Here is a 13,061-nt window from a genome sequence, read left to right as displayed (position 1 = left end):
TACTATTAATTAATTAATTACTATTAAACTTAAATCATAACTGTCTCATAAATTTTGATTCTAAACATCTGAATCAAACAAAATGGGTATTTTTTTCAGGTTGCCCAAGCTAATGCGCACTCGAAAGGACCAAGATCACGACACCAATCTCATTTATGGCCGTGTTACACATTATCATCCTCTGCTCTGCTCTTCTAAAGTAATCCACAACTTGGTCTTGATGGCGAATCTCTTCCAGAAATCACAGCGACTCTTAGTTTATAAGTTTGTGGCCGTTTAAGTAGTTGCTGTCGTGATGTGCGTTTGACAGGATGGATTGTACCTTGTGTACGTTTCATACAGATTATAAAACAAAAAAAAAACTCTTGTTTTTAAGTGTACTTGGTTTATTTAAAAGTAGAGATTTCAAGCTTCATGTGGATATATTCCTTATGTCTGTGATGCCAGTATTTGCTGAGATTCCAGCGTGTTTGTTGACCACCAAACTGATGTAAAAGCACACGTCTGGTCTGAGTTTCTTCCCCCGATAGTGATCGTTGTTTAGGCTTCATCATATTGACCGTTACATTGTTCCCCATTTACACTTTTTTTAAATACACATGAAATCTCACAGTCTCACAGATCCTAAAATCAAAGCAAACTTTCACTCTATTAACGCTAACCTTCACAATAGCTGTGTCCCAAATGGCACACTATACACTATGCACTCATGCACTATGTACTTATGCACTTACACACTCAACAGGATAGTATATGTATGTAGTGTTGTCCCAAATGGCACACTAATGTTTTTTTACTAAGCGGAAATTTAAACCGTTTCCCTGATGACGTTTGACGGTTGCCAAATCAGTGAAATAAACAACCGAATTATCAAATAATACCTGCCGTGAGTATTGCCGCATTCACCAACGGGAGGCGCTATATTCACTCTCGTAGGAGAACTTTGCTTTCACCATCCAAAATAAATAGTTATCCAACATGTTCGTCCGATAGCTCCGCCCCTTCCGCTACGTAAGCAAACCTGCGGTCGTTGAAGTGTCCATTACACACTTCATTTTAGCGGCTGAATGAGTGCATCATCCGGGTAATTAAAGTGCACTTAATATTTTTAGAGTCTTCAGTGTGAACACACTACTTACACTATTTATACTACAAAATGGCGTAAAATAGTGCATAAGTATGCTATTTGGGACGCAGCTAATAGCGATCGAACAGGGGTGGGCAAACTCGGCATGTGTTTTGCAGAGTTTAGCTCCAACTCTAATCAGACACACCTGCTTATAGATTTCTAATGATCCTGAAGACACTGATTAGCATGTTCAGTGTTTGATTAGAGTTGGAGCTATGCAGGACACCGGCCCTCCAGGATCAAGTTTGCCCACTCCTGCTCTACAATGTGGTTCCTGGTTAACTACTGAATAAGCCCACTTAAATTTACTAATAAATGAATGAACTAAAACTGAACTTAAACTGAACTGAAATTGTAGATCAATGGGATTATTGTACATTTGCAAATTGCAATATCGATGCTGAATTGATATATTATGCAGCACTACTATATACAGTGTTATTTTACATTTGATTATAGAATTCATGTACCTCAATACTTTTAGACTCTCCAAAAAACAAAGCACTGTTATTTCATGTGTATCTGTTCTGTTGTATTACTTTATGCTTGAAATTTGTTTAGGATATTTCATGCAGATGCAGTCCCTATCAATATAAAATTACGAATCCTAGTTTCCAAATAGAGTTCTTTAAACCAACTTGTGAATTCATATCACAATATATATCAGAGAAAAACAAATTGTTGCAATGTCATTTTTTTTATATGTGCAGCTCTAACTGCACATATTATACACAAACCTGTATTTGTTTTGTCTGTGCCAAATGCTGTGTTCTCCAGGCTATGGCTGTCTCATAAACATTCCCTTAGTTACCCAATAAAACCCAAAAGATGAATGGGACAATTGTTTGGGATAACATAAAAGCATGTTTCATCTTCTACTATTGCCAATTAAAATGGGATAAACAGGAGGGCGGGCATTAGGGTCTGTAAGATCATGACTTATGTGGCTCTATAAAGACTGAGGAATGAGACGCATGATTTAATTTAAATCCAAATGGGTTCAAACATTAGTCTCATGGGGCAAAGTGCACAATTAGAGCTTAGCATCTGGATCTGGCTTATATATAATTATCAAGATCTCTGTTTACAGTACAGACTATCGACATTTTCTTTAAGTGGTAGTGCTATATGGATCTGGCCATCTTCAAGATAGTAAGAAAATAGTTGATTCAAGCTTTACATGCTGGATTTTTGCTATTGAAGTTCAGTGGTTAAATGGGCGGTACGGTGGCTCAGTGGTTAGCAGTGTTGCCTCACAGCAGGAAAGTCACTGGTTTGAGTTTGCAAACTTAGTCATAGAAAACATTCTAATAATTATTCTCTCATCAGAGCTCAATGAGTTCTGAAGATTAAATAATTTCTTTACTGCTTAAATGCTAATGATTTTTATAGCTTTGTCTAGCTTTGGCTTACCTTTGTCTAACTTGTCATAATTATTTTCTATGTTGATCATTTATTGTACTTTAAAGATATAGTTCACCCAAAAATAAAATATTATTAGCAATTTTTATTTTTATATATTTCTTCTTTCTTTAATGTCACCTATTGACTTCTGTTGTTGGACAAATTGACTATGAAAGTAAAAGGGTGTCAGCTACCTGCATTTCATAACAACCTATTTCGTGTTCAACAGAAGAAAGAAGTTGAAATATGCTTTAAACAAGTGAAGGACGATTAAACTATGACATAAATTTCAATTTTGGGTGTAACATATCTTAAAGTGCAGATAAGTTCTGTCAAAAGTTAAGCATCTATGACATTTTATTCGTTTTGAGCATTATAAACTCTAAATGATGGATAGTCAAGCCTAAAGTGTCTTTTTTCCAAAGATACATGAACTATGAATAAAGACCAAATTATTCAGCAACTGTTATGGTTTTATCTTGGGAAGGTCATTTTTAAGAAAATGCCTCTGATGGCGAGGAAAAGTTTGACACCGATATAGTCCCAGAAAACTTTTTACAGAAATCTTATTTTCCATGCTATCTTCATCAAATTTGAAATATAAGCTCACGAGACACTTGGCTTTCAAGGTATATATATTTTCTAGGTTATTACATTAACATTTTCCTGTGTTTGTAGACTAATTACCAACCTACGTCACACATGATGTCACATGGGTTCCCGGTTGCAAAAAGAGGCCAGTTGCAATAATAAACATGTCGTGTTGGGCAGTAGGATGCCAAAATCAAAAGTCCAAAAATAGATAACTTAACATTTTTACCGTACACTACACTGCTTTTAAGGCCAACCGTAGGCGTCTTTGGCTAAAAGGGAGCTGAATGAATTGACGATGTTATCAAATATGCTCATCTCTGCAGTTCTCATTTCATATCAGGTAAGTCCACGCTATGCTGAATCATACACATTACTCATTTTTGATTGCAGCAATGGTTTCAGAAAAAAAAAAAGTTACATTTAAACTGTGGCCACTGAATGTTCACATACCCTGCCGTACAGGTGTTGTTCGCTATCAAAATGCAGTAGTTCTTGCACATGACCACACAGAACAAAATTGTTGCTAAAAAGTTCCACAGAATGAGTGCAGTGCAGAGATTGTCAGTCCCAAAGATACTCTATGAATGTGATTTACACTTAGCACATATGTGATGTGTTTTCTCGTCTTTTCATTGACAGCCCTGATCACCAACCAACGATGTGGAAAATTGCTTTTATCGGTGGTTATGCATTATAAGTTTACGTGTGTGTACCATGTTTGTTATAATAGGTTTTCAAATGAATGCATTTTATATTTATGTGTATTTTCTTCACTGTATCACTGTTTGAATGATCTAGAAAGGGAGCCAGGTGCATTTTATTGTAGTAATGTGTCCATTATCAGAACACATTAGTCGTAATGTGTATATTATCAGACCCAATTCTCTGCAATGGCACCGGTAATAAGTTTGTTTCTAAACATTGCCTTTTGTATCCTAGAAAGACTGGAGTCCAATTAATGTTAATGCATGCTAAGTTTGTTGTCATATCCTGAGATTTGGTTTTTCATCAGAGCATGACTGGTGTTTATCAGCTGATATTTTTTCGCTCTCTCATTGTGAAGTGTCCGGTCTCATTAACGGTCACGCAGACACTTATCCAAGGTGACTTCCGTTGCATTCAATTACCCTCCACTTCATCATTCTACCTCACCCAAGAAAATAATCAAAGATTGCTTTACATTTCATAAATAGAGTTCCCTAACTCCCTCCAGGATCTTCAGACTCACTGCGGTTATGCACGGTGAGCGGCTTTGCATAATTTTCCATATAAATGTACTCGCAAAGCGATTAAACAATGTAGCCCGCAAAACTGAAGCTACATAGGAATGGGTGGCTGCGTTTTTTTTTTTCTTTTTTGTCTTTCTAGGAACAAAGTGTCTCATTTTTATGCTTGATGCATCTGGACACGAACACATTTAATAAACCATAGTGCTCTGCTGGCACCTTTTCTGACTCAGAGCTTTGTCAGCTTGCTTCTCTTACCTGTCAGTTTCTCTCCAGGCTGCCATTTTGAACTACGTCAAAAAGCGCAAAAGCCAATACGCTGAATGAAAGCATCCAGAATTAAAGGTATCATTATCAGACGTTTGTTCACCAAATGTTTTGATGATACCCCATGTGGTGGTACAGTAGGTATGCTGTATGAATGTAATTCTTTAAGCACTGTCCCCTTTCAATGAGTAATGGCTGAAGTCCACTTTGCTGCTCTCTTCCCTCTACCTCCTACTGTTTCTCAGAGAAAAATGCTTCTCATTATAGCTCAATTATTCAGGCGAGGCACAGGCATAATTCACTGCCATTGACTTCACCCTTCAGCACTATGGGGCAGGTGTATTTTGGGGTGAAATAATCAAGGTAACCTCTACAGCGAGGCTGCAGTGATTAGCCTATTAAATAAAAAGAATAGTTCATAAATCTTCCTATAATTCTCTGATTATTTGTGTCTCAACTGCTATATATTAGCTATAAAACTCAAGCAATTCTTAAACCTCTTATAATAATCTTTTAAAGATGCTTAGTTTAAGTTTTTTTTTTTTTTTGCACTACATGCATTATGGTATATGTTTGCTGTTATTTAATAAACACGCTAAGATAACATTCTTGTTTAAATGAAAAAAAAATAGCTAAGGTCAAGTATTATTCTGAAAAATGTGTCTTTTTTGGTCTGAGTAACTCTTAACTGCCTACTAACAGTTTATCAAATTAGATTTTGGCACTCTGGGTTGCCTTGGTGGAAAACAGCATATTTCATTTCAGACTTGAAGGCTCCCTTATTGTATGTGGATGAAGCCAAAAATGTGACCTCTGGAGGACCGTAGCAGCCTGAGAAATGAGATGCATTCATGAGATGTTTTTTAAAATTGCAAACAATAGAAAAAATACGAAAGTAATAAATATTAACTGAACAGCTCACAGTGTAAGGCTCGGTCATCAGGCACACTCATTCATGTCGCTGTCACCAATCTGGCAATCTGTGTCAATTTGGAAGAGAATATATATATATATATATATATATATATATATATATATATATATATATATATATATATATATATATATATATATATATATATATATATATATATAAATATATATATATATATATATATATATATAAATATATTATTTTTTGTAAATCAGGCATTTTTTTTCTATTCGCATTTTATGGACTGTCTTACTCTTATGCTTTTTCCTACTTTGACTGGTTATGTTTTTTTTTTTTTTTTTTGTCATAGTCACTAATTGTTTGATAAGTTACACACCTGTTCTTTGTTCAGTTTATTTGGAAGGTCTATTTAAATCCTTATACTGTGCTTACACTAGCACAATGTGATGTGCCAAAGCATGGCATACACTGAGATTTTTGGTCAGATTTTGAGCTGAATTCTGACTTGAACTGGAGCAAATTTCAACTTTGTTGTGCGTCATGCTGTCTTTGAGCAGTTTACAAAGAAAATAGAGGCAATTAAACTCTCCTGATCAGCAATTAGATGGTTTTTCTGACTGTCAGATAATTTGCTCGTCGTCATGAGAGAATCGCACAGTTGAATCAGACCTATGAACCGACTGAGTTGAACTCAGAGTTTGTGCCCTCACTGCACCTGCACAAACACTGAAACACAGAAGTGCACAGGTGCAATATTACCGAACTTGTTCCAGAATGCACAGAAACAATCAAGAGTATATTCTGTTCAGGCAGCATGGTGGCTCAGTAGTTAGCATTGTTGCCTCACAGCAAGAAGGTCGCTGGTTTCCCAGCTGGGCCAGTTATCATTTCTGTGTCGAGTTTGCATGTTCTCCCCGGATTGGCATGGGTTTTCTCCGAGTGCTCTAGTTTCCCCAACAGTCCAGAGACATGCTCTATAGGTGAATTGAAAAAACAAAATTGTCCATAGTGTATTAAAGTGTGTATGTATGTGTGAATGAGGGTACCCATGGGTGTTTCCTAGTATCGGGTTAAAACTGGAAGGGCATCAGCTTCATAAATCGTGTTCTGAAAAAGTTGTTGGTTCATTCTGCTGTAGCAACCTCTGAAATAGAAACTTAGCAGAAGGAAAATGAATAAATGAATGATATTCTGCTCATGTATACTGTATATTTGTGAGATACAGTTTTGATTAGGAAAGGAAAATAATAATTTGTTGTGGTTTTTCATTTCTTTTTTGTCCCAGCCAAAGCTCTCATTTCTTCCCATTGGTTGGAGTAAATGCACTGTAGACTGGTTTGCCAACCACCATTACATAAAAAAGAAGCGGATGTTACATGTTGATTTCATACATACAGTGTAAGCTGTCAAGCCGCTGCTGAGCAATTGGATCATATAATGCGAGCACATGAATCATGAGCTTTGACTTGGTGTCACATGCAGTTCTCCAGTACATTGTAAGTTTCATGCTGAAATTGCATGGAAATCACAATGAAGTCACAGTGTATGCCCGGCCAAACGTGAGACTTTTTAATAATTCTTCCGAACACAAAAGATAGCATTTTGAAGTATGTTTAAACTCTCCATAACATAAAAAATTATCTGTGCCATTTACATTGCTACATTAACCTTAATAAATTGTAAATAATTATGGTAATTACTTCCGTTTCTTTATTTCACTAACCATGACTGTTTTGTCAAACACCTTTTTACCTAGCTACATTTATTTAGACAACAACGTGCATGACTGCAGTATTTTCTAATATCCCCCAGTCAATTTTTTGACGTTTCCTTGACGAAAAATAACTTCAGATGTAAAGACCCTCAAGTGCTTTTGAAACATGCTGTTGCTGCACCATTCACCCCTAGCCACCCAGTAAGCAGTGACCCCGAAGTGAATATCAGTGTATTTTTAAGGTTGTGTAAATCAATACTTTGAGTCTGAGGGTTAGTTTTTTTGGCATTATTAAATCATCATCCAGACAGAAGCTTCTAACATCTTCCTTTGGAATATATTAAAGCCAAGACAGCATGACTCATTCATTGACTGTGCCATATGGCAGCATCAAAAATGTGGTTGTGAGTCTAGCCTGAAGGAACACGGGCACGGCGGTGTCTCGGCACTCGATACGACTATTGATTTCACTCACGCCGTGAACTACCCTTTCCTGGCTCCCTCTCTGGTGGCTCGGTTTAATGCATTCTCCTTCCTTTCCACAACTAATTACTTCCTCTCTGACCTCAAGGCACATTCTGAAGTTCAGGCAAGCATCCATATATATGGGTGGAATGGGAACTGGAGGTCACAGATGGTGGGATCCCATGGGCAGTAGGCTTCGATGTTTTTTTTTTTTTTGGCTAGAGCTGTTCAGGTATGTGAAAGTAGTCTAAAAAACACCTTAAGACTCAGCGCTGACCAACTATTCAGTCTCAGTGGAACTGTAATGGCTTCTGTTTTACCACAAGCTTCGTTATCAGGGCCAGTTTTTGTAGTTGAACTCCTGTTATATTGCTTTTCTTTACTCCCAAGTGCACCGGCCCAAACTGTCCCTCTCATTTAAACACAGACGCAAAACCTGCATGAGCACCTACAGAGAATACACCTATTTGGCCTTCTGTTTTCTCTTATGAACTGCTACTCGGCTCCTTCTTCCAGTTGAGCTCAATTACTGGCCAACGAATGCAGTTGAATGGAAACGCAATTACGATTAGCTATTTCTGTCTATGCACCCTCAAGAGCTTTAGACAGAGGACATTTTCACTTGTTCTTTGTTGACAAGGGGCTACAATGAAATCTTCAACCTTAATTTCGGAGCTTGGCCCTTCTGAATAGTTCACTGCTGATTTGTTTACCGATTATTTGATTGCGTCATACTTTTCTCAGGTCTTTGAGGAAAGCGTGGATATACTAGATTTATAAAGATTTATAATACGTCCCGGTCAAGTCAACATGACCTTTTAAACTCAATTAATATTGAAATGGAAGAGGTTGTCGAAAGGTTGTGTCTGAATTGGAGTGTCGGACTGGTAGATGGTTTAATTGCAGTCGCAAGAAAACAGAAAACAGAACACAGGCACACATGAAAGGTCATAGCCTGCCACGCACTTTAATTTGGCAAACATGACTTTACTCTCAAAGATTGTTTCAAAGGCATTTGCATGTTAGCCTTATAGCTCTCGTATAGAGAAGGACAAAAACAAACAAACAAAAGAAAGAAAAAAACAATCTATTAAATATATGAATGAAATATTGTTTATTTATTTGTTAATTTATTTAATTTTATTCTTTTTCTGGTTACTGCATTTAAACAAGATTACACATTTAAACAAGTTTTTTTCAACATCTTTTTACCGTTTTCGTAAAGTCTTTCTTAGTACGGTCATATAATTGTCTATGGAACGTTTTAACAAACTAAATACACATTTTTTTAGCAATTATTTTGTTCTATTATTAAAATATTTGTAAAGCTATATTTCTCTTATTTTTTGCTGGAATAAAGTAATTTACATGGCTTCTTGAGATTGTTGAATGGCAGGTGCACTACAAATATACTAATATAGCTAAAAATCAAATAAATCATATTATCCTACCAGCCCTATGGTCACTATACAGGGTTTTCCTTGCAAAAAAAAGGTGGAGGTGGCCTCTTGATCATCAAATTTGGCTTTACTTACAGTAAAACAAATACATTTTGCATTATTCCTATTGTCTTATAAAGTAAAACATTGTCTTATTTAAAAAAAAAAACACAAGTGTTTGAGCAGTACTTGTGGTTTGTCAGTAGCCGTGACTGCCCACCTAATTTTATCAAAATTTTAAGAAGTGGCCACCTTATTCTCCATGCAGGAATAACCCTGCTACAAATGTAGTTAAGCTTCTATAGTGTAAGCATTAAACATTACTCTTCATAACCTTTACATCCAAAAATATGGCAAAGGTTTATGAATGTCTGGAATAATCAAATCAGTTTTTGACAGCTTAGCCTGAAACAGACAACTGTGAAGGCCAGAAGTGGTTATTTCCACTGCTGTTTATATCACAAGCAGTACCACAAAAATGAACTGATCATATCTGATAAATATCAAACAGAGAGCTTTCTCTTTCCCATTGCTTTCTGGGGTGCTGGTGCAATCTGAAAGTACTTCTATCTCTGAAAAATGAAAGTGAATAGTATATGAAGTGTCATTTGGACAGATATGAAATAAGGTGGAATATATCTTATGGCAAAAGACGAAAGAAAACCAAGAGAAAGCTTTCTTGAACTCCTGACATTCTGTCATCATTTACTCACACTCATGTCATTCGAATGTCATTCGTGTGACTTTTCCTGTGAGATAAAATGTCAGAGCTGCTCTTCTGTATGAACAAAAAGTTGAGCACTGACTGTATAGTTCAGTAGCAGTTCATCTCTGCGTGTGTGTGTGTGTGTGTGTGTGTGTGTGTGTGTGTGTGTGTGTGTGTGTGTGTGTGTGCGCGTGCGTGCATGTGTGCGCGTGTGTGTGTATAAATATATCAGTTGAAGTCAGAATTATTAGCCCCCCCTAAATCATGAGACCGCTTGTTTATTTTTTCCCCAATTTCTGTTTAACGGAGAGAAAAAAATTTTCAACACTTTTCTAAACTTTATTAAAATATATTTAATAATAATTTTAATAACCCATTTCTACTAAATGATTTATTTTATCTTTAGTATGATGACAGGTAGATATTTTTCAAGACACTTTTACACAGCTTAAAGTGACATTTAAAGGCTTAACTAGTTAATTAGGTTAACTAGGCAGGTTAGGGGAATTAGGCAAGACATTGTATAACAGTGGTTTATTCTGTAGACTATCGAGAAAAAATATAGCTTAAAAGGGCTAATAATTTTGTCCCTTAAATGGTTCATAAAAAATTCTAAACTGCTTTTATTCTAGCTGAAATAAAACAAATAAGACTTTCTCCAGAAGAAAAAATATTATCAGACATAATGTGAAAATGTCCTTGCTCTGTTAAACATCATTTGGAAAATATTTAAAAAAGGAAAAACAAAATCGAAGGGGGCTAATAATTCTTACTTCAACTATGTGTGTGTGTGTGTGTGTGTGTGTGTGTGTATACATATGTATATATATATATATATATATATATGTGTGTGTGTGTGTGTGTGTGTGTGTGTGTGTGTGTGTGTGTGTGTGTGTGTGTGTGTGTGTGTGTGTGTGTGTGTGTGTGTGTATGTGTGTGTGTGTGTGTGTGTGTGGAACCTAGTATTTTTACAGTGTTGTTTAATATTGCTTTTATATTATTTATAATTTATATACATTTATCGTTTTGCCGTATGTTCTAATTTATTTTTGTAAAGCACCAACTGTTTTGACAGCCAATTTATTCTGTCTGATATATTGCTTCAGTCTTTTCTTTTTAATGACATTTTTGAATTGCCACCCCTTTTACTCAGAGCTTTTGCATTTACATGCCAATTACATGCCAGAGCTCTCCTGTCATTTATCAAATATTTTTTTCTATAGAGCATGTTGAGACTGGGTCAAATGCAGAGGCTGAAGAATATCAGCTATAATTTCCCAAAGAAAGAGGAGCAGGTTTCTCGCTCTAGCTTTGATTTCATTTGAATCCGCTACAGTCAATTGTCGGATGTGAGGGTGGAAAAAAAAAGAAATTGCTGTTAAAGAAATCCATAAATTTTCTTTGTTCATTGCTCATATGGTGGTACATTACCAGTCCCTGTCATTAGACTCCCTATAAACCAGAATTGAGAAAACTTCAATAAAAGATGTGACTGAGTTTTTGTAAAAATATAGCTTTTGTTAATTTCTGTATTTCATGCGTTATTAATTGTGTTTCAGTTGAAGTGTCAGCACAATGAGAAACTCTGAGGATAAAAGAAAATGCCTTGCAAGACCACTGAAACAAAATGAAGGAAGTCAGGAAGATAATGAAGTGCTCGCTGAGACGTGGAGTGTGCGATTTCTTTTATTCTACACCTCTAATGCCATTCTGATGGATTTGTTTTTATATGCACTGCTGAATAAACGTAATCGAGGCTTTTGAGATCTGCTTTACAAAGGTAACACCAGCCAAATAACTGTAAGACAGGCTCATGACACATGCCTTTTGAGGAAAGAAATCAAACCATTTTAAACATCAGGTTCACCTCTAATGGCTATTAAGGGGACATTTTTTTAAATTATGTCTCGCAGGGGCATTATGTACTGTATGTTGTGAATGCCAATGGGCCTAAAACTGATCCTTGATGCACTTTATCGTTCACTGACATGATATTCGACCAACCCAGGCTTGTTCTGATTATGTACCCCTACATAAATTTCTGGAGAGCGCCAAATACATCCCAGGAGGTGCATTTTATTTTTTATTTATTTATTTATTTTTTTGCAGTTTTTGTTTTTGTGAATCCACCTGAGGACACTATGCTTTTTCAGTTCTGAAATTTCTCTTGTGAGTGCCATTTGTGCCTGCTCTTCTCACATAAATCCACAAGAGACCGCTGTTGACTGACTTATTGACTGACCAATCAATCCCCCACCCACCCCCCTCCCTAATCCCAACCAATTGTGTTTTAAAAAGCACCGATTGACCAGGGCCCACCACTTCCCTAAACCCAACCGACAGTTTTGAAAAGCAATCCAGAAAAAGAAAAGCACTCAGCTTTACTACGTTTTTAAATTTTACCACGTTCCCACCCTGTTATTTACTTGTTTACTTTTTTTTGTTTTCGTCTTAACTGCTTTTTTAAAAATCATTCTTCTTCAGAATCAAACCCCATCATCGTGGTAAACTCTGACAAACGCAACAAGCCACTGGACAAATTGGTAACTGTAGAAAAACCATCCACACAAAGGTAAGCAGTCGGCTGGTAAGCATGAAATGAAATGGTGTCATATATAGCATTCCCTGTAGCATTTATTTTAAAGACAAAATGCAGCCAAACGTACTTCTGGCTACATAATTTGTGATCTCTAGAAAGGTATTTAGGTGTACGTTTTCAGAATGAGCCTATGTTGCGTTCGACAGTTGTTCATTCATTTCTGTATACTTTAAACAATCTAAGAGGGTGTTATCCAAATATGTTATTATACTTTAAACAATCTAAAAAGACATTGTGATCCATAGTTTCAATAAACATGATTGCACAATATACATGTAATTCAGAGGACCAGCCGTTTGAATTCATCATGTGCTTTTAAGTCTCAAAACGGATCTCGACTGCATGCTTTCATCTTAAATTCTATTGTTCCTATCTTTTTAAATTTTTCATCACTGCTTTTCATGTCAATACTTCTTGAATGTAACATTCCTCTGTCGACTTTATTCCCCAGACAAAGGTCTCTCCTAGAATAGGGTTTGACAGTTGATCCGCTAGATTTCAAAAGTGCTTTATTTCTGCCTGAGGCAGTGGATAAAGTGCACCAAAGATGTCAACAACAAACCATTGTATTAATTACCAAAGTAGCATTTGGTTTGCATGCTGTGGGTGTTCGTGAAGACAGA

At 36.2% G+C, this 13,061-nt stretch overlaps 1 long non-coding RNA gene across 1 annotated transcript in view; it reads left to right on the top strand.

Annotated features, from left to right (window-relative positions):
* Positions 1-12,717, top strand: part of LOC141379829 (uncharacterized) — an 81,468-nt gene extending 68,751 nt beyond the window's left edge. Inside the window, exon 3 of the long non-coding RNA XR_015520162.1 lies at positions 11,399-12,717. This is a non-coding gene — a long non-coding RNA (uncharacterized LOC141379829). The remainder of the gene's footprint in view (positions 1-11,398) is intronic.
* The last annotated feature ends 344 nt before the right edge of the window (positions 12,718-13,061 follow it).

The sequence above is a fragment of the Danio rerio genome, chromosome 21, assembly GCF_052040795.2.
Source record: "Danio rerio strain M-AB ecotype USA chromosome 21, GRCz13ab, whole genome shotgun sequence".
In the NCBI taxonomy this organism is placed as follows: Eukaryota; Metazoa; Chordata; class Actinopteri; order Cypriniformes; family Danionidae; genus Danio; species Danio rerio.
This window is presented reverse-complemented; position numbering and strand designations above follow the sequence as displayed.